The sequence below is a fragment of the Macaca thibetana genome, chromosome 14 (genome assembly GCF_024542745.1).
Source record: "Macaca thibetana thibetana isolate TM-01 chromosome 14, ASM2454274v1, whole genome shotgun sequence".
NCBI lineage: Eukaryota > Metazoa > Chordata > Mammalia > Primates > Cercopithecidae > Macaca > Macaca thibetana.
Window position 1 is genome coordinate 13,299,737 of NC_065591.1, and position 25,786 is coordinate 13,325,522.

The following is a 25,786-nucleotide window of genomic DNA, read 5'->3' on the forward strand; positions in this document are numbered from 1 at the left end:
TACTATTTCATTGCACAGGTTTTCTATGCCTTTCCTAATCTGTTTTCCTTCCAAAAACCCCATAGTGCAAATATTTGTTTGCTTAAGAGTGTTCCATAAGTCTCATAGGCTTTCTTCATTTCTTTAAATTGTTTTTTTTCTTTTTACTTAGTCTGATTGGATTATCTCAAAATACCTGTTTTCAAGTTCAGAATATTTTTTTCTTCTGCTTGAGTTAGTCTATTGTTGAAGTTCTCAGTTGTATTTTTTATATCATTCACTGAATTCTTCAGCTTTAAGAGTTCTCTTTGCTTTTTTTTTTTAATGATACCTATCTCTGTTGAATTTGTCATTTAGATCATAATTATTTTTATTTCACTGAATTGTCTGTATTCCATTGTATCTCACTGAGTGCCTTAAAGTTATTATTTTGAATTCCTTTTCATGCATTTCATAGATTGCCTTTTACTTGGGTTCTGCTACTGGAGAATTATTGTATTCTTTGAAGTTTTCAGGTCTACTTGCTTTTTCATTTGTGTGTGTGTGTGTGTGTGTGTGTGTGTCTATACTTTGATATCTGTGCATCTTGTGGAAAAGTGCCTCTTCCAATTATATGGAGTAGCTTTTTTACAGGGAAAATCTTTTTCTTCTAGATGTGTTCTACAGTGTTGTGTGAGTAGGGTGCTTTGGTGGTTCTGGGTGGGCACAATAGTGGTCTCTGTGTGATTTCTTTGACTGTAACCAATGTCAATGGTGTCTGTGTGTGCACAGAGACTGCAGGTGTTTATGAATTTAGTGGTGCAGTTTTTCTGGGCTGTCAGGTGAGCCCGTCTTTGGACTGCAGGAGTATATGTGGCACCTGGTTGCTCTGCAGGTTAATTGAGCAAGGTCACTGTTGATGGTGGGTAATGGACAGTCTTATCCTTGGACTCTGGGGAATGTTCATGGTGCACACTTTCTCTGGTGGTTGAGGTGGTAGAATCATCAGTGGTGGTGGGTCTCAGGAGGGCTGGTCCTTGTTTTATGGGAGGACATGCTTAATGCATAGTGGCTCTGCTGGCAAGGGGGAGCGGTTGCTGGTGACAGTGGATATTGTACATTCTGGTTCTTAGTGCTGGGGGTGCCACATGGTATGCAGAATGTTCCTTTTAATATGTTATTGAAATTGTTTTGCTAGAATTTTGTTTAGGATTTTTGCATCTATGTTCACCAGGGATACTGGCCTTTAATTTTCTTTTCTCACAGTTTTTTTTTCTGGCTTTGGTATCTGGGTAATGCTGGCCTTGTAAAATCAGTTTGAAATTATTCTCCTTCAATTTTTAAAAAATATTTGAAGAAGGATTGTTGTTAGTTCTTTAAATGTTCGGTATATTTCAGCAGTGAAGCAATCAGGTCCTGGAATTTTCTCTGGTAAGAGACTTTTTATTACAGACTCTGTCTCCTTACTCGTTATTGGTCTATTCAGATTTTCTATTTATTTAGAAGTCAGTCTTGCTTGGCTTTACATTTCTAGTAATGCATTCATTTTTTCTAGGTTATCTAATTTGTTGACATATAATTATTCATAGAAGTGTCTTCTGATTCTTTTTATTTCTGTGGTATCAGTTGCAATGTCTCTTTCCTTTCAAATTTTATTTGTCTTTTTTTTAGTCTAGCTAAAGGTTTTTTAGTCTAGCTAAAGTCTTAGCTAAAGCTTGTTGATTTTATGTATCATTTTATGACAACAAATCTTCATTTGGTTATCTTTTGTATTATTTTTCTAGTCTCTATTTTGTTTATTTCTGTTTTAATCTTTATTGTTTCCTTACTTCTGTTAACTTTGTGCTGAGTCCCCTACTATTGTATTGCAGTCTATTTTTATCTTCTCTTCAGATATATTAATATTCCCTTTTGTATATTTAGGTGCTCTGATGTTGGATGCATATATATGTACAATTGTTATATTATCTTGATAAATTGACCTCTTTGTTATTCTATAATTGCCTTCTTTGGCTCATTTTACAGTGTTTGTCTTTGAGTCTATTTTGTCGGATATAAGCATAGCTATTCTTGGTCTTTTTTGGTTATTATTTGCAAGGAATTTTTTTTTTTCATCTATTCATTTTTAGTTCACGTGTGTCCTTAAGGCTAAAGTGACTCTCTTGTATGTAGCAGATAGTTAGGTCTTGTTTTTATTCATCCAGTCACTTTATATGTTTTGATGGAGAATTTAATCCATTTAAAGTAATTATTCATTGGAAAGGACTTACTATTGTCACTTTGTTAATTATTTATCGATTCTTTTGCAGCTCCTTTTTTTTCTTCCAATCTTGTTTTCTTCCTCTGTGATTTGTTGATTTTTGTAGTGATACACTTTAACTTAAAAAGCTATCTTATGTGTATTTTCTGTGTTGTTTTTCTTTGAGATTATCATTGGGCCTAAGTGAACCATCTTGGTACTGGCATTTTTGTTTTATTCCTGATTAAAGAGAAAGTTCTTATTATTTTAGCATGACATATAATGTTTGATTTACATTTTTTACACCTAGTTTTCTAAGATTTAAATACAGTATGAATGATTTTAAATTTTATCAACTGCATTTGCACTATCTACTGAGATGCTGATATGTGTTTTCTTGTTTATTCTACTAATGTAACAAGTTACATTTTTAAATTTTTAATATTATATCAACCGTATATCCTGTAATAAAAATAACTTTTTATATCATATTATATTCTCTATATAATAATTAATTTGATTTATTCATATTTTGTTTAGAATTTTTGCTTATATGTACATGTGTACAAGATATTTGCCTTTAATTTCTATTTCTCATCATGTCTCTGCCTGATCTTGACTTCAAGTCTTACTGACCTCATAATATATGCTGAGAAGTCCACTTTCTTTTATATTCTCTGAAATAATTTAAGATTGATGTTATAAGTATTTGATAGAATTTGTTTGTGAAGCCATCACAGCTTAAATTTATCTTGTGTGGGAATGTTGCTAACTATGGATTTAATTTCTTTAACAGTTATAGGACTATCAATATATTCCATTTCCTCTTATGTCTTCTTTCAATAGATGGTAGTTTTCAAAGGCATACATTTTATAGGTTAATTTATAGGGTTTTTTGCAGTTTGTTTATCCCTGTTGTGACTAACCAAGACAAAGTGAGCATACAAATAATCAATATCAGAAAGAAAACAATGAGATCCTATAGGCATAAAAACATTGACAAGATTATGCTTCTGGTGTGATAAAAAAGGTATGGCAGACTAGTGTTCCCTCTGAAAACAACTAGAAAAGCATGATATAGTACAAAAAGTATTTAATCTATATAAAAGCATCAGAAAACCTCTAAAACAATCAGGAATATAAAGGGATTGTGAATCCTAAGAAAGCCACAGAAAGGTGAGAAGATGTTGGTTCTACAGGTAGTTTTTCTTTTCTTTCTTTTCTTTTCATTTCATTTCTTTTCTTTTCTTTTCTTTTTTTTTTTTTTGAGACAGAGTTTCACTCGCTCTTGTTGTCAAAGCTGGAGTGCAATGGCACGATCTCGGCTCTCTGCAATCTCCACCTTCCGGGTTCAAGCTATTCTCCTGCCTCAGCCTCCCAAGTAACTGGGATTACAGGTGCCTGCCACCACACCCAGCTAATTTTTGTATTTTCAGTAGAGATGGGGTTTCACCATGTTAGCCTTTGGGAGCATTTGCTAGGACAAGAGGCTGAGGTTTCTGATTATGTCTAAGTAGGAATTGCTAGGGGAGAAAGGAATCATTATAGCATTTTTTTTGTGTTCTTTAAGGTCTGGAAAGAAAATGTAAACCTAAGGAGATAAGCTTCTGAGTAGAAGAAGGGGTCAGAGAAATGAGCCAGCTTCATAACGAATTTTTCTATTAACGTGCTAGCCAGATTTTGACGCCTTTCTTGTCAGTAGGACAAGGAATTAAGAAGAAAGCAGCTGAGAAACAGAACAGAGTTTTTGGCCATGTAATTGTGCTGAGAAAACATGGTTCAGGACTGCAAGAGGGAAGTTACTTGAAGACATACCATGTTCTCAGTTGAAAACCTTGGAGGGTTATATGCTATAATTAGAAGATAAATTAGAAGTATATGAACCAACTGCCATTCAGCCTTGGTTCTGGTTTATCAACCTTGAGGAGAGAAGAGTGAGCTCAGTCTGGAAGAACTAAGCATCAGCTGACATAGCTGTACTTTTTGATACATATTTTTGAGCACTTAATAAAAAATTACTAGACATGTTAAAAGACATGGCCATATTTAAAAGAAACACTAGAGAAACAAAAATAATAGAAACAGTGTCGCAAGTGATCCAGTTCATAGACTTAAAACTGATAAGGACTTTAACTCCTATTTATATGTTCAAGAACACAGAAAAAAATGGATAAAAGAGATGAACAGATAGAAAGTTTCATAGAAGAATTAGAAACTAAAAATGGAATCAAATGGAAGTTCTAGAATTGAAAAATACATTCACTGAAATGGAGAACTCTATAATTGAGTTTAACAGCATATTAGACACAATAGCAAGCAGCATTAATGACCTGGAGCAAAGGGAAAGAGAAAATGTTGAAATTGAAGTAAAGAGAAGAAGAATAAAAGAAAAAGGAGAAAAGTGTGGGAGATATATAATATACAGTGAAAATATCTAACATACATATAATTGGAATCCTGGAGGTTGAGGGAATAGAAAGGCAATTTTGAAAAAGCAGTATTTGAAGAGAAAATGGGTGACAATATTCATAAATTGATGAAAACTATCAACCCAGACAGTCAACCCATGTAGATACATGTATTTGGCAAATTCCAAATGAGATAAATATAAAGCAAACCGTATTTAAGTACATCATAGTAAATCTTTTAAAAACTAAAAGAGAAAATTGTAAAAGTAGTCTGAGAAGCTAAGACAAACAGAAACTTCACCATGGCAACGAGGTAAGCCAGAACACAATAGAATGACATCAGTAAAGTGCTGAAGTAAAACAAAATAATTGCCAACCTAGAATGCTACATACAGCTAAAGAATCTTTCAAAACAAAGACAATATAAGGTGGTTTTCAAACTACCAAAAGCTAAGAGAATATATTGCCAGGATTTTTGTGCAAAAACAAGTTGAAGGGAATATCTCAGCCATAGAGAAAGTATTGCCAACTTGTAATGCTGAAATACAGAAATAAATGAAGAGAAACAAAATATAGATATGTGAATAAATACTATGTGTCACTTTGTTTTGCTGAGTTCACAGAGAACTTGGATCCTATCTTATTCTCAACCAAGACTTTCTGTTTAGCCCTCTCTGATTCTTCCCACCCAATGCCTTCTTAGTCTAAGCATTTGTTCCTTCTGCCATATTCCCTAAGCAATGATTAAGTGTTTGAATTCTTAACCTAAGGTTACTCGATTCAAAGCTCAGCTCCATCCCTTACAGAATCTAGATCTATTAATTAATATACATCTAGGGATAGTTGCATATGCTCTTGGTATCTTAGTTTCCCTGTCTATAAAATATGTATATAATATTATCAACATGGTAGGATTTGCTGTGCTGTGAGCTATTGTGCAAAAACTTTGTAAGGCATCTGGTGCTTAGAAGCCATCCAATAAATCTTAACATTATTATTCTAATCATATTTTTCTCTCCTACCGTTTCAATGTATCTATATACATTTGTTCTGTCATACTTGATATCTTAATTTGAAATGAATACTGTATTTTATTTAAATTTCCATATCTGACTTTCTGATTTGCTTCATGTATCCTGTATTATTTTGGTGTTTTATAAAATTAGCAAATAATTCTGTTGTAGTATACCCATTTAAAAATATCATAAAGTATTGTGAAGCAATATTTTTACATTTTAGTACTTTGGACAGACTTGCACTGCTTAAGAAACAATGATATGTGCTCCTTACAGATATCGTTGTTTCTGACAAATTAAATTTTTTTTTCCCTCAAATGAGGAGGGTGAAGACCACCTGGTGACCATCAAACAGGTCATCTGAGACAAAAAATTCCTTATTTGAGTAATTTAGAAGTAATTAGATTTCCCTGTTATCTAAAGTCAGCACCTAGTTCCAGGCCTCTTTTCAACTTAAAATTTATAAGTAACTGGAATTTCTGCATATCTCTGGAACGCATGCATGTCTAAACTCATGCTACCCTTCCTGATATTAAGACACCAAAATGTCTACAAATGTAATCGTTTAACATGCATATTACCCTTAAGCTCCCGCTTTAAGGTACATAAATATCCCTAAGGAAAAATCCACTGTGGCATGCTCAGTCCTCACCTGCTCAGATGCCCTGCTGCACTCTTCTGCAGCATTCTTTCATTCTGATAAAACTTTATTTTTAAAAACCTATACTATTGTTGCTAAATTTTTCTAGCCAACCCATGAGCTGACCACTTTCTGAGGCCAGAGCTCTGACACCTAACACAGCATGAAATTGTTTTAATCATTTTGACTTACCAACCTTGGGGAAGGTTTCCTCTCCGCTGCTATTGCAAAACTTCCTGATATAACATACTGAGAACAAAAAAAGGCATACATAAGAATAGTTTCCTTATCATACAAGAGATTCTCAGAACTTTAATAACATGAAGCCCATGCAAAGAGTAGCTGAAGTTTAAGAAGAATTTGGCTGAAATACCAAAATTCCTGTTGTAGTTCTGTGGTAGCCCCTGGAAAAATCACCCAGCTATAAATCCAATGGTTCTTTAGTATATAGAGAATCATTACTGGATTACTGTGATGCTTGTATTTGGCATAAAATACAGGGATATTTTAAACATGATTTTATAGCTTGGAGGGTAAATAAAAACTTATGTGGTTTTATTTAATAACTTCTTACTGAATATATGAGTTTTATTGCTAGAAAATATATGTTGTTAAAATTTGGTGAGTTCATATTCACAGATGTTCAATATAATGTTATTGAAAAATATTTTACTAACCGGAAACAGCATTGAAAATAGTTCATCTGCAGTTTAATTTTTGAAATGCAAGTGTCATGTATTAGCTTCCAGATGTAACTTATAGTGAATATTCTATTGTTTTTCTGGCACTGATTGGAAGGACAATAGTTTTCAGTGCATCAATAATTGATTTTTTTTTCCATTGGTGTAAACTGCATGTGTGTATGCAGTTTTTTAATGACATTATATGATTATCTAGTCTGTAACAAGTGGAGCAGAGAATGTTCCTTTCTCAGAAAATGGGGCCTCTGAAAAATCACAGTAAATAGTGTTAGAGACAGATAAACAAATGAACAACATATAGAGAAGAGATTTTCATGTCATATTAAAATATGAAGTAAATAAAACAGAATGATATGATAAAGGATATGCTGAGGGTGAAATTCAAGAGGTTTTTCAAAAAGGTTTCTCAGAAAAGGTGACATTTAAACTGTGATTTGCATGACAGTAAGACTTGAGGGTGCAGCATCTTAAGGTGAGAAAACAGCTACTACAAAGGACCTAAGCCTCTGTGCTAGAGTATCTGCCTCTGGGAAGCCTCCCTCCTTTCTTCCAGTTGTGGTGACCATCTGCGTCAAGCATCTATGATCTGTGTTTCTATAATAACACTCAAATATGTTGAAAAAATTATACATACATTTGTTTGCCTCTTTATATCCTTAGTTCAAAATGGAATTTAGATGACTTGCATAAGTACACACACTAGGTTTAAAAATTTGTGAATAGAAGTAATTAATATATAAAGACACTAGCGATGATCACTGGCTGAGGTTGGGGGTAATTTTAACCAGTGAAATTGTACTGTGGGTCCCTGAATAATGAATAAGGCTAGATAAAACTAATCTTCACTTTTGACTCTGTGATGACTGGTGGCTTCCTTACTGCATGGTCACCTAATAATAATATGACATATAAATGTATTTAACCCATGTGCGACTTATCCACACTGGGTAACCAATGCTCTCAATGTACTAGATTCCCATCATAACTTGGAGGCCAGACCCAGTTAATCACTGTCAGAATGAAAACACACACTGCATTTGCTCTACCAGCTACTGCCATATTGTTATTATTCTTTATGCAGGAAAATTCAGTGAAGAGTTATCTAAACTTACTATCTTGTCTTCCAATTATTTCTTAAGCCCACTCCAATCAGGTTTTCAATTCTACCTTGCCAATGAACCTCTTTTTGTCAAGATCATTCATTACCTCAATGTTATAAAATCTAATGACAATTTTAGCTCTTGTCTTATCTAACTTGGCCTAATCTGTAGTCTTCAAGAGTTAATTGCTCCTTTTTTCTTGACTCTGCTTTCCTCAGTTGACTTCCAATGTAGCATACTCTCTTATTTTTCTCTTTTTCAATTGTCTTTGCCCTTCCCTCCTCTTCAATCTGAATTCCTGATGCTGTAGGTACACCAGGTCTCAAGCCTTGGTCCTTTACTCTATCCCATCTACACAATTGAGATCCCTTCTTAATAATTTCTTGTTTTCTTACAGTACTAAATACCATCAATATGACAATAATCTCACACTTATATTTCTCTCTCAAACTCCAGACTCAAATACAGATAGGTACTTGACATCTCTACCTGGTATCTAAAAAAGATTTCAAACCCAATGTGTCCCAAATTGAACACCCAAAATTCTACCCTCTTCAAACCACCTCTGCTCATAGTCTTACTCATTTTAGTCAATGTCAAATCCATTCTTCTAATTACTTGAGGAAATATTTTGGAGTCTTCTTTATTTCTTTTTCCCCTTTCACATCTCACATACAATCCATTAGGAAGTTTTATGGTCTCTATTATCAAAGTATATCCTAAACAAACTACTTTTTGTTTTGCTACCTCCCTGGTTTGAGCCACTATCATCTCTTATGGATAACTGTAATCAGATTTTAGGAGGTCTCCTTGCTTTGACCTTTGCTCCGTTATAATTTCTTAATGATCTTTAAACTTAATTCAGATCATGTCATTCCTCTGTTCAGCATCCTGCAATGACTGTCAATGATATTCATCCATGCAATGATCACAGATCCTTAGATTATCATGTCTTCTGTCATACAGCTGACCTCCTTTTCTACCAATTTTCCCTTAGCTGAATTTGCTCCATCCAAACTCGCCTCTTCTTTAGTAAACACTCTAGGCTTGTTCTTAGCCTAAGACCTGTTCTCCTTCTTACTCTTCCTCCAGATATCCAGTGGCTTATTACTTCACTCCTTCAAGTCTTAGCTCTAATGTTTTCTTTTCAATGAGGCTTGGACATTCTATAAAAATTGTAACCTGCCAGGCATGGTGGCTCACACCTGTAATCCCAGCACTTTGGGAGGCTGAGGCAGGTGGATCACTTGAGACCAGGAGTTTGAGACCAACCTGGCCACCACGATGAAGCCCCATCTCTACTAAAAATATAAAAATTAGCTGGGCCTAGTGGTGGACACCTGTAATCCTAGCTACTTGGGAGGCTGAGGCAGGAGAATCACTTGAACCCGGGAGGTGGAGCTTGCAGTGAGTTGAGATCAGGCCACTGCACTCCAGACTGGATGACAGAGCAAGACTCCGTCTCAAAAAAAAAAAAAAATTGTAACCTGCACTAACCTCATGTTTCTTTACCCTCCTCTATATTTTATTGTTTTCCCACAGTACTTTTAAATATTTATGATGTATAACATGATGTTTTGATATATGTATATTTTGTGAAATGATTACCATAATCAAACCAACATATACATCAACATAGTATTTTTTTGGGGGGGTGAGAACATTTAAGATCTACTCTCTTAGCATTTTCAGGTATATAATACCTTATTAACTATAGTCATAATGGTGTACAATAGATGTCCAGAGCTTATTCTTCCTGTTAACTGAAACTTCTTACTTTTTGACCAATATGTCCCCTAAGTGCCAGACCCTGACAACCACCATTCTACTTTATGCTTTTATGAATGTGACTTTTTAAGATTCCATATATAAGTGAGACCATACAATGATATGGTTTCGCTGTGTCCCCACCCAAATGTCATCTTGAATTGTAGTTCCCATGATCCCCATGTATGGTAGGTAATGGAACAATGGGGCAGTTACCCTCAGGCTGTTCTCATGATAGTCAGTGAGTTCTCCCAAGATCTGATGGTTTCATAAGGGACATCCCCCTTTGCTCAGCACTCACTTCTCTCACCTGCTGCCATGTAAGATGTGCCAGTTTTGCCTTCTGTCATAGTTGTAAGTTTCCTGTGGCCTCCTTAGCCATGAGGAACTCTGTCAATTAAACCTCTTTTCTCTATAAATTACTCAGTTTTGGGTATTGTACTAGTTCATTTTCTTGCTGCTGATAAAGACATACCTGAGACTGGGCAATTTACAAAAATTTACAAATTGTGCTACTATAAACATGCATATTCAAGTACCTTTTATGTATAATGACTTATTTTCTTCTGGGTAGATACCCAGTAGTGGGATTTCTGGATCAAATGGTAGATCACTTTTAGTTCTTTAAGGAATCTCCACACTGTTTTCCATAGTGGTTGTACTATTTTATATTCCCACCAACAGTGTAAAAGTGCTCCCTTTTCACCACATCCAGGCCAACATCTATTATTTTTTGATTATGGTCATTCTTACAGGAGTGAGGTGGTATCACTCCTGTGGTTTTGATTTGCGTTTCCCTGATAATATTGAGCATTTTTCCATATGCTTGTTAGCCATTTGTGTATCTTCTTTTGAGAATTGTCTATTCATGTCCTTAGCCTACTTTTTTGTGGGACTGTTTGTTTTTTTCTTGCTGATTTGTTTGTGTTATTTGTAGATTCTAGATATTAGTCCTTCATTGGATGTATAGATTGTGAAGATTTTCTCCCACTCTGTATGTTGTCTGTTAACTCTGCTGATTATTTCTTTTGGTGTGCAGAAACTTTTTAGTTTAATTAAGTCCCATCTAGTTTTCTTTGTTTTGGTTGCATTTGCTTTGGGGTTCTTGGTCATGAAGTCTTTGCCCAAGCCAGTGTCTAGAAGGGTTTTACGATGTTATTTTCTAGAATCTTTAGGGTTTCTGGTCTTATATTTTGAGTCTTTGATTCATCTTGAGTTGATTTTTGTAGGAGAGGAGAGACAAAGATCCAGTTTAATTCTTCTACACGTGGCTTGCCAATTATCCCAGCATTTGTTGAATATGGTGTCCTTTCCCCACTTTATGTTTTTGTTTGCTTCGTGGAAGATCAACTGGCTATAAGTATTTAGGTTTATTTCTGGGTTCTCTGTTCTGTTCAATCAGTCTATGTGCCTATTTTTATACTAGTACTGTGCTGTTTTGTACCAGTACTATGCTGTTTTGGTAACTATGGCCTTACGGTTTAGTGTGAAGTTGGGTAATGTGATGCCTCCAGATTTGTTCTTTTTGCTTAGTCTTGCATTGGCTATGCAGGTTCTTTTTGGTTCCATACAAATTTTAGGATTGTTTTTCCTAGTTCTGTGAAGAATGATTGTGGTACTTTGATGGTAATTGCTTTGAATTTTTAGATTACTTTTGGCAGTATGAACGTTTTTCCCAATATTGATTCTACTTATCCCTGAGCATGGGATGTGTTTCCATTTGTCTGTGTCATCTACGATTTCTTTCAGCAGTGTTTTGTAGTATTCCTGTAGAGGCCTTTCACCTCCTTGGTTAGGTACATTCCTAAGCGTTTTATTTTTATTTTTTGCAGCTATTGTAAAAGGGGTGGAGTTTTTGATTTGATTCTCAGCTTGGTAACTGTTGGTGTATAGCAGAGCTACTCATTTGTGTACATTAATTTTATATCATGAAACTTTGCTGAATTCATTTACCAGTTCTAGGAGCTTTTTGGAAGAGTCTTTAGAGTTCTCTAGGTATACATTCATGTCATCAGCAAACAGCAACAGTTTGACTTCCTCTTTACTGATTTGGATGCCCTTTATTTCTCTCTCTTGTCTGATTGCTCTGGCTAGGACTTCCAGTACTATATTGAATACAAATAGTAAAAGTGGGCATGCCTGTCTTGTTCCAGTTCTCAGGGGGAAGAATTTCGAGTTTTACACTTTCAGTGTAATGTTGACTGTGGTTTTGTTGTAGATAGCTTTATTACCTTTATATCCCTTCTATGCCAATTTTGCTGAGGGTTTTAATCATAAACAGATGCGGAATTTTGTCAAATTCTTCTTATGAATCTATTGAGATTATTATGTGACTTTTGTTTTTAATTCTGTTTATGTGATGTATTCCATTTATTGACTTGTGCATGTTAAACTATCCCTGCCTCCCTGATATAAAATCCACTTGATTATGGTGGATTATCTTTTTGATATGCTGTTGGATTCTAGTTTGTTAGTATTTTTTGCTAGTATTTTTTTGAGCATTTTAAAATCTATGTTCATTAAGGATATTGGTCTGTAGCTTTCTTTTTTGTTATATTCTTCTCTGGTTTTGATATTAGGGTGACACTGGCTTCATAAAATAATTTAGGGAGGATTCCTTCTTTCTCTGTCTTTTGGAATAGTGTCAATAGGATTGGTACCAATTCTTCTTTGAATGTCTGCCAGAATTAAGCTGTGAATTCGTCTGGTCCTGGACTTTATTTTGTTGGCAGTTTTTACAAATTATCATTTCCAATCTTGTTGTTTGTTAGTGGTATGTTCAAAGATTCTATATCTTCCTGGTTTAATCTAGGAGGGTTCTATGTTTCCAGGAATTTATCCATCTCCTTTAGGTTTTCTAGTTTATGCATGTAAAGGTAGGTGTTCATAGTAGCCTTGACTAATCTTTTACATTTCTGTGGTATCAGTTGTAATTTCTCCCTTTTTGTTTCTAATTGAGCTTATTTGGATCTTCTGTCTTCTTTTCTTGGTTAATTTGGCTAATGTTCTATCAATTTTATTATTCTTTTCAAAGAATCAACTTTTTTATGGTATTTTTTTTGGTTTCAATTTCATTTAGTTCTGCTCTGATCTTTATTATTTTTTTCTCCTGCTGGGTTTGGGTTTGGATTGTTCTTCTTTCTCTAGTTCCCTGAAGTGTGACCTTAGGTTGTCTATATGTGCTCTTTCAGACTTTTTAATGTAGGTATTTAAGGCTATGAATTTTTTTTAGCACTGTCTTTGCTGTATTCCAGAGGTTTTGATCGGTTGTGTCACTATTATTGTTCAGTTTAAAGAATTTTTACATTTCAATCTTGATTTCATTGTTGACTCAATGATCATTCAGAAGCAGGTTATTTAACTTCCAGGGATTTGCATGGCTTTGAGGGTTCCTTTTGGAGTTGATTTCCAATTTTATTCTACTGTGGTCTGAGAGAGTACTTGATATTATTTCAATTTTCTTTTTCTTTTTTTGAGATGGAGTCTTGCTCTGTCACCCAGGCTGGAGTGCAGTGGCATGATCTCGGCTCACTGCAAGCTCTGCCTCCCAGGTTCACACCATTCTCCTGCCTCAGCCTCCCAAGTAGCTGGAACTACAGGTGTGCGCCACCGTGCCCGGCTAATTTTTTGTATTTTTAGTAGAGATGGGGTTTCACCGTGTTAGCCAAGATGTTCTTGATCTCCTGACCTTGTGATCTGCCTGCCTCGGCCTCCCAAAGTGCTGGGATTACAGGTGTGAGCCACCGCACCTGGCCTCAATTTTCTTAAATTTATTGAGACTGGTTTAGTGGGCTATCATATGGTCTATCTTGGAGAAAGTTCCGTAATATGATGAGTAGAATGCATATTTTGCAATTGTTGGGTAGAATTGCTCTGCAAATATCTGTTAAACCCCTTTGTCCAGGGTATAGTTTAAATCTATTGTTTTTTGTCGACTTTCTGTCTTGATGACCTGTCGAGTGCTGTCAATGGAGTATTGAAGTACCCCACTCCTATTGTGTTGCTGTCTATCTCATTTCTTAGGTCTAGTAGTAATTGTTTTTTAAGTCCATTGTTAGGTGCCTATATATTTAGGATTGTGATATTTTCCCATTGGACTGGTTCTTTTATCATTGTATAACATCCTTCTTTGTCTTTGTTAACTGCTGTTGCCTTAAAGTCTGTTTTGTCTGCTAAAAGAATAACTACTCCTACTCACTTTTGGTGTCCATTTGCATGGAATATCTTATTGTACCCCTTTACCTTAAGCTTATATGAGTCCTATGTGTCAGATGGGTCTCCTGAACATGACAGAAACTTGGTTGGTGAATTCTTATACATATCACCATCCTATATCTTTTAAGTGGACCATTTAGACCATTTACATTCAATGTTAGTATTGAGGTGTGAGGTACTATTCCATTCATGTTGCTATTAGTTGCCTGAAAACCTTGTTTTTTTCATTGTGTTACTGTTATGTAGGTCCTGTAAGATTCATGCTTCAAGGAGGTTCTATTTTTGTGATTTCGAAGATTTGTTTCAATATTTAGAGCTCCTCTTAGCTGTTCTTGTAGTGCTGGCTTGGTAGCGGTGAATTCTCTCTGCATTTGTTTGTCTGGAAAAGGCTGTATCTTTCCCTCATTTATGAAACTTAGCTTTGCTGGATACAAAATTCTTGGCTAATAATTGTTTTGTTTAAGGAAGCTAAAAATAGGACCCCAATCCCTTCTAGCTGGTAGAGTTTCTGCTGAAAAATTTGCTATCAATCTGATAGGTTTTCCTTTATAGGTTATGTGATGCATTTTCCTCACAGTTCTTAAAATTATTTCCTTTTTCTTGACTTTAGATAACCTGATGACTATGTGCCTAGGCAATGATCTTTTTGCAATGAATTTCTTAGGTGTTCTTTGAGGTTCTTATATTGGATGTCTAGATCTCTAGCAAGGCTGGGGAAGTTTTCCTTGATTATTCTCTCAAATATGTTTTCCAAACCTTTAGATTTCTCTTCTTCCTTAAGAACACCAATTATTCTTAGGTTTGAAGATTTAACATAGTTCCAAACTTCTTTTTTTTTTTTTTTTTTTTTTTTTTTTACAGAGGTTGTATCATTTCTTTTTTTTTTTTTATTTATAGACAATGTGATTTTTTAAAAAATTTATTTATTATTATTATACTTTAAGTTCTAGGCTACATGTGCATAACGTGCAGGTTTGTTACATATGTATACTTGTGCCATGTTGGTGTGCTGCACCCATCAACTCGTCAGCACCCATCAACTCGTCATTTACATCAGGTATAACTCCCAATGCAATCCCTCCCCCCTCCCCCCTCCCCATGATAGGCCCCGGTGTGTGATGTTCCCCTTCCCGAGTCCAAGTGATCTCATTGTTCAGTTCCCACCTATGAGTGAGAACATGCGGTGTTTGGTTTTCTGTTCTTGTGATAGTTTGCTAAGCCATCCCATTACTGGGTATATACCCAAAGGATTATAAATTATGCTGCTATAAAGACACATGCACACGTATGTTTATTGCGGCACTATTCACAATAGCAAAGACTTGGAATCAACCCAAATGTCCATCAGTGACAGATTGGATTAAGAAAATGTGGCACATATACACCATGGAATACTATGCAGCCATAAAAAAGGATGGGTTTGTGTCCTTTGTAGGGACATGGATGCAGCTGGAAACCATCATTCTTAGTTCCAAACTTCTTAGAGGCTTTGTTCATTTTTTAAAATTCTTTTTCTTGTCTTTGATGGATTGAGTTAATTTGAAAACCTGTCTTTAAGCTCTGAAGTTCTTTCTTCTGCTTTTTCAATTCTGTTGCAGAGACTTTCCAGTGCATGTTGCATTTCTCTAAGTGTGTCCTTGATTTCCAGAAGTTGTGATTGTTTTTTATTTATGCTCTCCGTTTCACTGAAGAAATTTCCTTTCATATTCTGTATCATGTTTTTGACTTCCTTAAGTTGAACTTCACCTTTCTCTGGTGCCTCCTTGATTAGCTTAATAGCTGACCTTCTGAATTATTTTTCTGGCAATTTGGATCTTTCATCTTGGTTTGGATCCATTGTTGGTGAACTGGTATGATCTTTTGGGGATGTTAAAGAACTTTGTTTTGTCATATTCCCAGAATTGTTTTTCTGATTCCTTCTCATTTGGGTAGACTATGTCAGAGGGAAGATCTGGGATTCAAGTGCTGCTGTTCAGATTCTTGTGTCTCACGGGGTGCTCCCTCGATGTGGTTTCCTCTAGATATGGGGCTTCCTAAGAGCCAAACTTTAGTGATTGTTTTTGTTCTTCTGGGTCTAGCCATCCAGCAGAACTACTGGGCTCCAGGCTGGTACTGGGGAGTGTCTGCAAAGAGTCCTGTGATGTGATCTGTCTTCAGGTCCTGCAGCCATGGGTACCAGCACCTGCTCTGGTGGAGGTAGCAGGGGAGTGAAGTGGACTCTGTGAGGGTCCTTGGTTGTGTTTTTGTTTAGTGCGCTGGTTTTGTTTTGGTTGGTCTCCAGCCAGGAGGTGATTCTTTCAAGAGTGTATCAACGGTGGTCTTATAGGGAGGATGCAAACTTGCCCTAGGAACAGCTGATAAAGTACTCAGTTTTTTCAGGCAGTGAGCAGGGTCACAGAGCTCCTAAGAGATTATGACCTTTATCTTTGGCTACCATGGCAGGTAAGAGAAAGACCATCAGGTGGGAGCAGGCATAAGAGTATCTGAGTTCAGCCTCTTTTTGGGCAGGGTTTGCTATGGCTGCTATGTGGGCTGGGGGCATGGTTCCCAGTCTAATGGAGTTATATTCCCAGGGGGATTATGGCTGCCTCTGCTGAGTCATATAGGTCACCAGAGAAGTAGGGGAAAGCTGGGAGTCACAGGCCTCACCTTGCTCCCATGCAGCCCACAGTCCTAAAGGCCAGTCTCACTTGGGAGGGTTTTGATTATTGATTCAATCTTCACTAATATTGTTCTGTTCAGATTTTCTATTTCTTCAAGAATCAGTGTTGGTAGGTTATACGTTTCTAATCTTGGTCTATTGTATCCACTGCTGTAAGTGAAGCACTTAGAAGAAAGCCTGGTCTATAGTAGGTATTTAGTAAATTTTTGCTGAGTGAATGAACTAAAATATTTTTGGGAGATAGATATTACTGAGAAGTGTGTGGGAAAATGGAAGGAGGAATATTTAACTCTGTGCTATAAGACATAATATAAATTCCTTAGAAATCTCTGTTGAGTCCGGGTGTGGTGGCTCACGCCTGTAATCCCAGCACTTTGGGAGGCTGAGGCGAGCGGATCACAAGGTCAGGAGTTTGAGACCAGCCTGACCAACATGGTGAAACCCGGTCTGTACTAAAAATAGAAACAATTAGCCAGGTGTGGTGGCATGCGCCTGTAATCCCAGCTACTCGAGAGGCTAGGGAGGAGAATTGCTTGAACCCGGGAAGCGGATGTTGCAGCGAGCTGAGATTGCGCCATTGCACTCCAGCCTGTGCAACAAAGTGAGACTCCATCTCAAAAAACAAAAAACAAACAAACAAAGGAAATCCCTGTTGAATTCTTTCAAATTCCTCTTGGGCTAGTAATGCCCTGATCTCTCTTCTTCTTTGTGGAACTACTTTTAATAGTTCCTCTATTGCCCCAGAAATGAAGTTCTGGCTCTCAGATTGCCTACATTATTGGGAAACCTGAGCTTTATAAGTAAGCTGAGCACTCATTAACCACTTACTATTTGTCGTTTGGAACCTTACCATTCTTTGACCCCCAATGTTTGCTCAACTAAATAAACTCTTTGTATGAAACAATTTTATAAGTAAATTTACCACTTTAAAATATCTTCAAAGATACAAGACTGAATTCTTCGACAGCAAGGATTATACGTTTTCACAGATGGCATCTCTAGCACATTGCTTGGCCACAGAAGCAGTCATTAAATATATTGAATGAATAAATAAATGCTCATCAGAAAAATAATTTACTCACAATTAAGAATGACAAAAGTGGAAATCCTGATATCAAGGCTATAGGCAAGTAGCTTGCTGAAAATGAAGCAGATTGATCAAGACATAAATATATCCAGATTTTTCCCAGAGCACAGTGGATCAGACCAATAATTATTTGAGCAGCCTATAAGAAAAGAATGTCAGAATCAATTATATGATACATACGTTTTAAGAGAGTTACAAATTAGGTGATGGAAAGGGAAGGGAGGGAGTATAGCTTCCATGTTTCTGAATCTCAGGAGTCTTTGCTACTATTCTTGTTCAGCCCTCAAAATTATCCAAAAACTGGGGAGAAGCCAAGGTGACAGAAGAAGGTAGCAGCCATAAAAGTGCTTAGAATTGCTACATGTAGTTCACACAGGAATTATGCATGATGGTTTTTAGCAACTGGTAGATGTATGGTTGCTTTCAGGCAAATGAAGGTGTTCTAGTGGCTTGTTTATGGGCCAGGTCAGCAAAATACATGGATCCAGCTCCTTTCCCTGATGTGTTTTTTACCATACCTATCAATCAGTTAATACAAAAATGGTTTTCTTGTGATAGCAATTTTGATTTTTAACACCATGGGGTGGGAGGAACACTTGCAATCAGTCCTGCTGAATCCTAAGATTCTCGCCCCTGTGATCTTAGGCACTTTCTTGAGCCATACAATCTCATAGTTTGGTTTTTGAGCTCACTCAAGTCCCCAATAATTAGGCTGTATTATGAAAAAATACGTAGCATACTAGGTTTGGTTGGGGAAAAAGAGTAGATAGTGGTCCAAAATATCAACTTCCTTGAGATAAATGTAGAGAAAGAGCATCGAGAGCATCGTGCTATGAGATGATCAATGTCCACAAAGCCCTATGATCTAGATTATCTCTTGACTATGACCCCGACCTTGTCATCTCCTTTAGGACCCAGTCTCAGCTTTATTTCAAACTCTTTATAGATATACACAGACAAAGGGAAAATCACAGCAGTAGGATTGCTGGGACTCAGTTTATCAACTCTTTCCCATTGGGTAACTGAGATAGAGGAATTGATGTCTCTTTCCTTAAATATTTGGGATCTGCAACACCAAAATCATTTATCCACTCAAGTAGCACTGAATCTTACCCCCAACATTCTGATTTCTTCTTTCAACACAATGTGAGATGATGGCATGTTATCCAAAATATGGTGTAGACATTAGAAAGGATGAATGGAATCTATCTCTAAAGGCAACATAGAAAAAATAAACATAGTGATTTTAAAAACAGTGATCTCAGATAAGCACTTAAAAGTCATTGAGAAACCTATCATTGTTGTCTTTAATTTTTAAATAATGAAACAGTTCCCTGAAATAGGTATTTAAAAATTAATCAATTGATAAGCTCTCTTGGACATAGCTAACCTCTTGGCAATTCGAATTGTCCTGTTAGATTTTATACAGTTTTACCAATTTTAAATGACACCCTGTGGGTCCTTAGGATTCTAAGATGCAGACATCATAATTTAATATGGCTTGTTTAAGCAAAATAGAACATGAGTGAGCTCACATAATCACTGGGAAGGGCAGGCTTTTCAAACAGTGCCCTGAGACAACTCGCTGATCTAAACTGAGGAGGAAGTGCTCTTGCCATTTCCTGCCCCAGAACTCTGTTGTAGAACTGGCATCATGAGAAAACCTTCCCTGTCTCCTGGGCCATCGTCTGTCCAATTGATGACTACTGTAGGGTCTCTTTTGTTGTTCTCCCCTAAATCAAACTTTAGTGCAAGAATACGTAATTGGCAGAACCTAGATCAAATGCCTGCACTTTGATTTCAAGGGAGGCAAGGGAATATCGTTTTTTGGATTCTATTTTGGCAAAGGTAGCTTTTACAACTTAGTGACCACAAAAAGGTAGGGAAGATGTTTGACACATGGCAGCCATGAATGTTTAAAAGATGGCCGCCATACATTATCTCTATGACTTTGCTATTGTGGACACCATTCTGGGTATGTGGCCAACTCACCTCAGTTTCATGCTTGTCATCTGTAGGAATTATTCCCTTATTGTACTAACTGGAAGAGAGGTGGGGAGTCTGTCTCAGGTTGGATCCATCAGTGTCACTTTCCCAGGAATTGTGTATTTAGAACTTAGATATTATAGGCCGGGCGCGGTGGCTCACGCCTGTAATCCCAGCACTTTGGGAGGCCGAGGCGGGCAGATCACAAGGTCAGGAGATCGAGACCACGGTGAAACCCCGTCTCTACTAAAAATACAAAAAATTAGCCGGGTGCGGTTGTGGGCGCCTGTAGTCCCAGCTACTCGGGAGGCTGAGGCAGGAGAATGGCGGGAACCCGGGAGGCGGAGCTTGCAGTGAGCCGAGATCGCGCCACTGCACTCCAGCCTGGGCTGGGCGACAGAGCGAGACTCCGTCTCAAAAAAAAAAAAAAAAAAAAAAAGAACTTAGATATTATAATGTTAGTCTGGGTTTGCCTCTAGATAAGATTATATAAACTCTTGAAATGAAGAACATTAATGTGTTCTACCATATGAGCTGAGAAGACATCCAGAAAAATCAAAAATAAAAAATAGACCAAGAGAACTACTGGAGTTCCTAATAACTTTCAATTTCCTAGTTATAGTCCTTTTCTGAAACAGATGTCTTCCTGCCCTTGGAAAATACATGTGTCTTTGTTTTGCTTAAGCTAGCAAGAGCTGTTTTCTGTTGCTCGCAGCCAAAGTATTTTTAAATTATTGCTTTGTCTTTCTTATAACTCTTGCCCTACGGCTTTGAGAATTTACTCTTTAGATTTTACAACATCTGATGGATCTTCGTTCTTTACCTAGTTTAGATTTTTTCTCAATATTTTGCCAATAGCCAACTCTGAAGTCTAAGATCTTGGTTTCAAAATCTTTGCTTACGTTATTTTTCTTTCCAATTTACATCAACCATTAATTCTTAAGGATCAGTTACCAAATAGATGTACCAATGACACATGAAACTGAGAAAATGGAGCATAGTATTGTGAAACAAGCGGATATAGACTTGAATTCAAATCTTGTCTAGATTGACTGCTAATTGTATAATTGGTACAACTACTTTTAGACTAATAACAGTTGTCTATATTAATTACTAATGTTAAGTTCTACATAATATTTCAGAGAATTAGTTTTCTATTCCCACAGAGTTGTTTTGGGAAGCAAATAATAGGAACTGGCACAAAGTCAAATGCCAATAATGCTTTTTTCCTGTTTCCCTTCAACCTCTCTCCAGTTACTTGTATCAGATTCCTGATTCCCCTGTAGTTTTGGACACTGCTTTTGGTTTCTTTTCCAGATTGTATTAGAAACAACCTCACTGGTTATTTGTGAGTGGCAAGCCACCCAGGTGCCGAGGCAAGAGACTGAAGGCACAAGCTGTTTCAGTATAATAAACAAAATACTTAAAATAAGAATAGTTGTATTAGACATAGAATATAGATATGATTATCTATGAATATTCCTAAACATTAGTTTATAGCATTATTCTTTATTCTAATATCGTAATAATATTTGTTCTACAATTATAACCTAGGAAAAACCAGGCTATACAGCGACAGGAGCTGAAGGTACACGGTGAGAAGTGACCAGCAGTGTGAGCCCTCTGTCATGCCCGAATAGGGCCACTAGAGGGCTCCCTGGTCTAGCGGTAATGCCAGTGCCTGGGCAGGCACCCGTTACTTAGCAGATCTTGGTCTAGAGGTAGCGCCAGTGCCTCTGAAGGCACCCGTTACTTAGCAGACCAGGAAAGGGAGTCTCCCTTTCCCGGGGGGAGTTGGAGAAGACTCTGCGCCGCCACCTCTTGTGGAAGGCCCGCCCGCATCGTCAGTCAGGCCCGCCGGCAGCCGTGCGGAGGCCTAACCGTCTCCCTGTGATGCTGTGCTTTAGCCGTGATGCTCCTGGTCCACTTTCATGTTACGCCCTGTACACCTGGCTCCGCCTTCTCGATAGCAGTAGCAGAATTAGTGTAAGTATTAAAGTCTTTGATCTTTCTGAGAAGAGCATAGAAGAAATAATGACGTAAGCTGTGCCCTCTCTCTCTGCCTTGGCTGCCTAAAAGGGAAAGGCCCCCTGTCTGGTGGACACGTGACTCACGTGACCTTGTCAATCACTGGAGATGACTCACACTCCTTACCCTGCCCCTTTTGCCTTGTATACAGTAACTAGCAGCGCGGTCAGGCATTCGGGGCCACTACCAGTCTCCGCACCTCGGTCGTAGTGGTCCCCGGGGCCCAGCTGTCTTTTCTTCTATCTCTTTGTCTTGTGTCTTTATTTCTACAATCTCTTGTCTCTGCACAGGAAGAGAAAAACCCACAGGCCCTGTAGGGCTGGACCCTACTGTTATTTCACACCATTCCTTTGAATTCCCTTGAGTTACAATTTGCTACAAAGTAGCAGAATATGAAACAACTCGGTCACCACAGCAAAGGAACCTAAAAGCTTAAATCCAGCCTCTGTAACATGAACACAGTGGCATTTCCAAAACAGAAATCATGTGTAGAAATCACTTGCTTAAATCATTCTACCACAAAGATACATGCACTTGTATGTTCACTGCCATGCTATTCACAACGGCAAAGACATGGAATCAACCTAAATACCCATCAAAGTGGACTAGATAAAGAAAATATGACACATATGCACTGTGGAATACTACATGGCCATAAAAAAGAACAAAATCATGTCCTTTGCAGCAACATGAATGGAGCTGGAAGTCATTATACTAAGTAAATTAATGCAGGAACAGAAAACCAAATACTGCATGTTCTTACTTATGTGAGCTAAACATTGAGTACACATGAACATGAAGAAGGGAACAGCAGACACTAGGCCCTATGTGATGGTGGATGGTGGGAGGAGGTGAAGATAGGAAATCTACCTATTACGCTGGGGGCGGTGGGTCACTCCTGTAATCCCAGCACTTTGGGCGACCAAGACAGGCAAACCACGAGGACAGGAGTTCAAGACCAGCTTGGCCAACATGGTGAAACCTTGTCTCTACTAAAAATACAAAAAATTAGTTGGGCATGGTGACAGGCACCTATAATCCCAGCACTTGGGAGGCTGAGGCCGGAGAATCGTTTGAACCTGGGAGGCGAAGGTTGTAGTGAGCTGAGATTGCCACTGTACTCCAGCTGGGGTGACAATGTCTCAAAAAAAAAAAAAAATCTACCTTTCAAATACTACAAGTACTATGCTTATTAGCTGGGTAATAAAATTATCTGTACACTAAACCCCTATGACATGCAGTTTATCCATCTAACAAACCTGGACATGTACCCCTTGAACTTAAAACAAAAGTTGGAAAGGAAAAAAAAAATCTTTCGATGACTCCTCGTTCTCTTCAGGTCACAGTACACATTTTTTTGTGTGGCACATTGGAGCCAGGTATATTTGGCCTACACTTCTTTTTCCCACACAGCACTCCATCCATTCCTGACCGCTGACATTTCCACTACTGTGTGATATTTAAGCACCTTATGGTTTTTAAGTGCCTTCCCATATACATCATTGTTGCTGCAAAATCTCACAGTGTCACAGTATCTGGCTCTAGCAATGAGTTTGCACATTGTTGGAATACAATAATTGCTGGGAGAATCCTTTCTACCCATTTTGGGTATCTTGTGCCTTGGGTTTTGCACTAGAGATTATATAAACAGAAACTCATATTTTGGATGATAAGAAAGGTTGATTTCCAAGAACAGTGATTTAAGAGTTTCCCTGATTGTGTATTCCCTTTCCTGGCTGATGCGTTACCAGGAAATGCATGACGTGTTACCACATTAGGTATAGATGGGTAGATTTGTTTATGCCAGTTATGGAACATGTTTGGGAAGTTCAGCCTTAGAGCATAGGTTCTCTGGCATTTATTGAATTAGTTTTGGGCAGCCTTGGAAGGTTACCCCAAAGACACACCCTGTCTTTCTCCATAGCAGATGAACCCAAGGAGATAGAACAGACTGGACTGAGACATGTGGCAGGTACTAAAAAGTCTTGAGAAGGCAAACTTCGGTTTCAATATTAAGGATCACATTGAATTTATACGTGCAGACAATATGAATTTCAGGAGGTGATTCTCAGAAGAGCCACTTTTCACACGAGGACTCTGTGGCCTGCTCCAGAGGAGCAGCAGTGGAATCTCTTATATAATCCTGGTTGAGGGTTCTCCCTCCTAAAGCTTTGTAGGCCAGTCGGGAAAGGGAATACAAAATCAGGGAAACTCTTGAGTCACTGTTCTTGGAAATCCACCATTCCTATCATCCAAAATATGAGTTTCTGTTGATATCATCTCTAGTGCAAAACCCAAGGCACATCTCCTAAGCTCAAAAGGATATAGAAATACGGTAAAAGATGGAAAGTAAGAGTCATTCTTGCCACAACCATGACCCTGGGATCCCCAGTTCACTACACTATCTCCATATTCTCCTCCTGTCAATTAGCCAATTTATTTTTACATGAGAGGATGCTGGGTGTGTCAACCAGGTCACTTACTGAAAACACACATTGGAAGAAAAAATATTGAAAGAAATACGTGAAAAGTGCCACAATGTATTAATTGAGGCTCTTTCCAACTGGAAGTGATTTGGAAAACACTATGACTATGGGGTGGTGGGGAACACCTGACCCTCAGCAGGTGCTAGTTTTATTCCCAGCGCCAGTGAAAATCCAACCAGGGATCCCTCCACTCACGCCTGGGCCCAGAGAGTGTGATCTGGCATTCAACTTCCTCAATGCGGGGCCTGGCAGCCCCGGGAGCCCGGTGGGTGCTTCCTCGGTGGTGCCCCTCACCTCGCCTCGCGGGGTTCTAACGTCCAAGAGCGCGGCTGTGCGAGAGACCCGCGTGGGCACCTGAGGCGCGGTGGGGCTCCCGTGGCTCCGCGGAGCCTGCAGGTTCCCAAGACGAGGGTGGGGTAGGGGCTGACAACGATGCCGCCCTTTCCTGGCTGTGTGGGCTTTATCCTCTGTCCTTGGGCCTGGCACACCCAGGGGGAAGAGGCTGTGCTTGATGTGTCGGCGGGCTGATCACGTGGGGGCCTCACTACTAACCCCAGACACACCCCCGCTTAGAAGCAGCAACATTGTCAGAAGCTCCTTGCCGCTAAGAATCCTCTGCAAAATGTGGTGGATACAGCACTGCACTTAACTCCTTCGGTCCTCAGCTTATTCTTTGGTAGAGTGGGAATGATACCCGCTCAGGTACCTCATATGCTCATGCTGCAGAACTTTGAAAACCAAAGATGTTTTACAAACATATTCCACTGCGATAAGCAGGGTGCATATATGTCCTTCAAGCCGAACCTGACAGTTTAGTTGTATTCTCAGTGTTTAACAACTATCCTCAACACATAGTAGGAACAGATGAATGATTGCAAGGTTTTGTCTAACATATTAAAGTGTTAGCATCAGCTGGCTAATTAAGAGTAATAGATGACAGTCATGTTCGTTGAACTCTTTTATGTTTGGCGTTTTTATGATAAATTAATTCAGCAAATTTCCACTTGGTGCCAGTATGTGCTAGGCATTGTTCACAAGGCTGGGGATACAGTAGTGAATAAAACAGATGAAATTCTAATAAGAATAAGGAAGCTAATAATAAATAAGATTCATAAGGAAAATGTATAGCATGTTAAGAATAATGAGAGCTAAGGAGAATGATAAAGTATGAAAGGGAGGTGGGGTCAATGGAAATGTAAATGAGGGGAGTCAGGAAAGTCCTCATTATAAAAAAACTTGCACACAAATGTTCATAGGAGCATTCCTATATATTCCTAATAGCCAAAAGTGAAAACAACCCAAATCCCTATCGACTAATGAATGAACAAATAATATTTGGTATATCCATATAATGTATTATTTGACAATGAAACACAACAAAGTTCTAGTTTATGCTACAGCATGAGTAAGCCTTGAAATCATTATGGTAAGTGAAAGAAGCAAGTCACAAAAGACATTCATATAAAATAGCCCCAGTAGGCAAATCCACAGAG

General features: G+C 37.9%; 1 long non-coding RNA gene across 3 annotated transcripts in view; it reads right to left on the reverse strand.

The window, feature by feature from the left end:
• LOC126935543 (uncharacterized) overlaps window positions 1-24,605 on the reverse strand; it is a 62,378-nt gene extending 37,773 nt beyond the window's left edge. The window contains exons 1-4 of one of the 3 annotated variants that reach the window (XR_007719255.1): window positions 24,489-24,605; window positions 18,907-19,004; window positions 17,789-17,932; window positions 6,458-6,510 (exon numbers count right to left, since the gene is read on the reverse strand). This is a non-coding gene — a long non-coding RNA (uncharacterized LOC126935543). Of the gene's footprint in view, window positions 1-6,453; window positions 6,511-17,788; window positions 17,933-18,906; window positions 19,005-22,006; window positions 22,090-24,488 lie in introns of those variants that run through there. The other 2 variants (XR_007719253.1, XR_007719254.1) reach the window with 2 other exon arrangements.
• Window positions 24,606-25,786: the final 1,181 nt, after the last annotated feature.